We start from the raw sequence: 5,028 nt of genomic DNA, 5'->3' as shown, positions 1-5,028 counted from the left end.
GTCCTGTCCTCGGGATCCCTCGCCCTCACCTGACAGACCGCAGGGCTGAGCGCGGCCCGTGAGGTCACTCTCCTCCCTGCCTGTCTCCTTGCCTGACATCACTTGTGTTTGGTGCTGACCCTGATCCCGAAGCCAGGGGTCCCCGAGGGGCCGCAGGACCCTGGGGTCCTCTCCCCCACTGCCCAGCCCGCCTGGCAAGAGGGCCACTACTACTGTAACTGCAGCAGGAGCCGGCTGCCTCCCGACCCTGCGCTGCGGGCGAGGACCACGTCTCTGTACTGTATTCTTGTCCCACGCAGCTGCCTCAGGTTCCCTGGGGGAGGAGGGAGGGACAGTCCCTGTGTCACTCACCCTCAGTCCTGCCCTGTGAAGAACAGACCCCTTGGGCGGGCCCTCTCGAGGACGGGCATCTCCTGCCCCTGTCTTGCCCTGTCCTGTCAGCTCCAGGCCTGCGTGCTCTCTGCTCTCCTGGATGGGCAGGTGGGTGCCTGGGGTCCCCAGCCCAGGGCCCCTCAGAGTTCTAGTGTAAGCGCCTCTCCTCCCTTCTGCCCTCTCGTGCCCCCATTTTATTACCTCTAGTGACCTTCCCGGCAGCAGCCCCATGACACTGAGAACACTACCCAGGGCACCCCACCCCCTTTCCAGGCCTGCGCTTCCGGGTCCCTCCATGCACTGCCTGCAGGGGCCTCGCTTGGCCCTCAGCCTGCATTGCCCTGCAGGACAGGCCTGGACAGGCAGCCTGCGGGTCTCCGAGGAGACCGGACCCCGCCCCCGCCCTGCACAAACCTGGTCCCTTTCAGCCCCCGAGACCCTACTTCCTGCCTCCCTTTCGTTGTGCTGTCACAGGGGGCTCAGTGCGACCTCTGTCTCCAGGCCACCTCAGCTGGCTTTCTGTCCCATCCCACTCCCCTCAGGCCCTGCCATTGCCCTTCCAACCACTACCAGAGATTCCCGCCGCCGCCCCCCCCCCCCCGCCTTGTGCCAGCGTCCTGTCCTGCCCCTGAGCAGAGGAAAGAGAGCCCTTGGTCTGGCACAGGGAGCCCCCCCCCTTCCTGTGAGGAATGAGTGTGCGTGTGGCCCTCAGATGTGGCCTCGGACACGGGCATGGGCCGCGTGTGTGTCTTGCACGTACCCGTGCCCCTTGGGGAGGGATGGCGGTCTTGGTGATTTCTGAGACTTGCTGGCTGGGGGGGGTGGTGGTCATGAGGGCAGGAGGAAGGGTCTTTATCATTCAGGGATAAAGTTTAATTTTATTTTTCTACACATTTTTGCCAGGTAAGGCGTTCTGCGGGTAAGCAGGACGCCCCCGGTTCTCCCTTCCAGGGAGGGTTCGTTTTTTTAAGCCTTGGGTGCTTTTTTAGTAATTTTTTTTACCATGCGGGGAAGGAGTTGCTCTGACTTCCCCTCTCTCCCCTTCCCCCCACTCCTGTCCTGAGAGCTGTTTCCTGCCCTGTCTCCCACCCCAGCACATGGCGGGTGGGGGGCCGGGGGCCACACCGGGACCCTGAGTCCGACTGCCGGAGATGATTCCAGCTTGGAGGTGGTGCTTCTTGGCCCCATTTGTATAGTGGGCATGTGTGTCGAGTTTTTTAATTTCGTTTTTTGCCTAACAAAGCCAAACTCCATTCCCAAATACCCTTCCTCTGTGGCTCTGAGGAAGCCCTGACACAGAGTGCCCGCCCCTTTCCTCTCGGCCTGGCCAGCTCGGCCACTCCTGCCCCAGACTGGAGGTCCCAGCACCCCGCAGGGGCAGGGGTGAGGCAGAGTGGGGAGGGGGGCTTACGTATGTTTTCTTTCAAACAAAAAACACAACCTTATTTTTCTTTACAAAAGCAAAAAAGGAAACCAAAAAAGATGCCAACCTTTGAACTATATACTTCAGTCCATCTTGTCTTTATTCTGTTCACTCCGGCGGCTCAGGCCTGGGTGGGCAGGGGTCCTGGCTGCAGTTGGAAGCGATTTCACTCATTTCTTCATTACAGAGTTGAGAGTGGGGTCCTGGGGCTTATGGTGGCCGTGGCAAGTACAGCGTGCCCGTGACCCCAGAAGGCGAAGGGATTTGAACCAGGAGACCCACTGCCTGGGGGGAGCGGGACAGACAGGACTTGCTGAGCACAGAACCAAGGAGGGTGTCCCTGAGGACAGTGTGAGCAAGGGCTCAGGCAGAAAGCCTGTCCCAACCAGCAGTCCCCAACCCCACCCCCAGAGCTGCAGGAGTGACAGACCCTGTTTTCTCCTGAGCCCCCTCCCACTGGCCCGCTGACCCTCCTGGCAGCCAGGCTTGGCGCTGGCCCCTCCGGGTGAGCAGCCCGACACTACCCAGCCTGGTGAGAACCGGCTTCCGTGAGAGCAGGTGCAGGGTGGATCCAGAGAAAGCACTCGAAGGCGCCCCACTGGACCCACGCTGAGTCTGGAGCCAAGGAGTGGCCCTTGTCAGTGTCCCCTGTACGAGCCCTGCTTGGGCTGCCTGGTGACTACGGGGACTGCATTTCTGTGGGCTCAGTCGAACTCGGAAGTGGCAGGCGTGGGGGGGATTAAAGCACAGCCGGCTGCCAAGGGGCAGCCCGGCACATGTGAGCGCCTGAGGGGAGGATGGGTGATGGGTGGGGGGCTCCCAAGGGGCATTCGGCAGGGAGCTGGGCTGGGCCAGTCACCTGTGGCACAGAAGTTGGTCCTCTGGGATGGCAGGGCAAGGCTGTTCCCAGGTGGACCCCAGACCCCAGAGTTCACTGACTGTGAGGGTCCTTGTGATGCCCCCTGAGGCCATGACCGGCCTATGCACAGGAAAAGTTCTGATCTTTTCAAAAATTTCAAGACCACGGCCAGCCTACCACCCCCTTACCAATAAGCCATGTGACACTGGGACCTCTCCATGCAGCCGGAGCCGAAGGACCTAGTTGATCTGGCCCTTCTGGGAGATGGTTAGGCGCAAATGCAAGACACCCCCCCCCCATTAGGAAGCATCTGCGGGGGTCCAGAGTGGTTCCACACTGCAAAGCGTTCTTTATGGTAGCAGCTCAGAGGACATTTTGCTACCTGGGGGGGACCTGGGGACAGCTGGGGTACAGCCAGCTTGGCTTCAGGGCCAACGTGGGATTGTGCACACTTGGCTTGGAGTTGTGTGTGCCCCCCATTCACTAGTGGGATTGCTGGATCACAGTGAAAGAAGGGAAAAATCCAGGATTTCCACAGTACGTTCTTGTCTTCATCCCTCCGTCACCAGCCAGATTTGCGTAATAATTGTTACAGTGCCCCTAGCGTGTGCAGGGCCGTGTCAGGTGCTGGGGCTCCAACGTGAGTGCAGTGGTGATGGCCCTGCTCCGCGGAGCCCTGCCCAGCGCAGGGAGGCAGGCCTAGGTCAGCGTGCGGTCTGTGCACGCGCAGCGGAAGGCTGTGAGGTCACAGGGTACAGTGTCTCCAGCGCAAATAGTCAGGAGGCCGGAGAGGAAGCTCAAGGACCAGATGGAGATCACTGTATGGGGAGTCTGCGTATGGAAAGGCCCGGGTGCCAGCTTTCAAGGACTTGAGAGGAGAGTGTGGCAAGAGCCCAGGGAGGCAGGAGAGCAGGAGGACCGCCATGAAGGGTGCATTGGGATTTTCAATTTCATCCTAAGAACAAGGGAATGCCATTGCTGCATTCAAGCAAGGCGGTGACAGGACCAAATGTGCGTTTTTAGAAGATCAGTTGGCACAATATGGAGACAGGGTTGGAAGAGCACAAGAATGAAAGGAGGGAGCCAGCAGCGGCAGCTGCCTGGTTCAGGGGAGAGCAGATGCAGTGAGAACAGGATGATGGAGGACACTGCCGGATTCCCGGGACAACCCACAGGACTCGGCAATGGGAGGTGGGGGTGGAGGGATGTCCAGGTTGACCCCTGGGCTATTGACATGCACAGCTGGCTGGATGGAAGGGCGGCTCCTGATCTAGGGAAACTAGGAGGGGGGCAGGGCGGAGCATGGGTTCTGTGAAATTCAGCTCTGAGCTTTTGCATTGGCTGCTTTGGAGACAGCCGGCTGACACCTGCCACTGGGCGCCCTGCCTGCAGCCCTCCTCCCCTCACTGCACAGCCTCGGGCACCACTCAAAGGCCCCTGCTTTGAGAGGCCTCCCCTGTCTGGATCCCCCCCCCCCCCGCCCCGTGACTCCCTCCCTGAGTGTCCTGTCGCTTCCATTCAGTCTTCAGAAGGTAACCGCCAGCAGGGCAGACACCTCGGCTCACAGCGAAGGCTCGCGAAATACTGTTGAATGAATTGAATGAACGCACGAGATGTCCACGAGGCTTCCAGGTCTCAGCTCCGAGGAAAGGTGACAGGAGAGACACACAGGGCCCCCCTGAAGCCAGGCGAGAGGGCCAGATGCTAGCTCACGGAACTGGAGCGGATGGGGGCGAGCTTGGGGCGGACCAAGACCAGGTCCCCAGGGAGGCTTGAGGTCACACATATCCCACCTCCATGAGGGGGCAGGTGCCTGTCCTCCTAGGGTTTTCGGTGCTGGGGGGCCAGGGGACACAGGATTAAAGGAACAGTCACAAATAATGAACTACCACTGTCGGAACATCAGCAGAGGCCAGGCGGTAGCCAAAGCCCCTCCCCCCGCAAAATCCGCCACCCCAGGAGGAGGCACTGTTTGAGGTGAGGGGATGGGGTGGGGGCAGAAGGCTGGTCTGAGGGAAGGGTCCTGACGGTTTGTAGCACTTCAGGTTGCAAAGGCCTGAGCGACACAAGCTTTGACCCCCCTGCCCTGAGCCGCACCCGCATGCCAGAGGGCCCCCAGTCCACGAGGGTCGGTGAGAGGTGTTTCAGGGCGGAAGCCCAGCTCCAGTCTCCTACTGGAAGTCACTGGGGAAGCCGGTCTGACTTCCTGGGTCCGTTCAGGAGAAGGTGCCTGTCACCCACATTCAGAGGTGAGGCACATTGCTGACTGGGGGTCAGGGAAGGGGGTGATTCTCAGGAGGAGGAAGGGGAGACAAGCATTTGTGAGTGTCCTGACCAGTCTAGCCACCGACCTGCTGTGACCCTAACAAAGGAA

Source organism: Ursus americanus, chromosome 33 (assembly GCF_024610735.1).
Source record: "Ursus americanus isolate L20-20 chromosome 33, mUrsAme1.1.p, whole genome shotgun sequence".
In the NCBI taxonomy this organism is placed as follows: Eukaryota; Metazoa; Chordata; class Mammalia; order Carnivora; family Ursidae; genus Ursus; species Ursus americanus.
The sequence above is the reverse complement of the archived record's forward strand: the minus strand, read 5'-3'. Positions refer to the sequence as shown.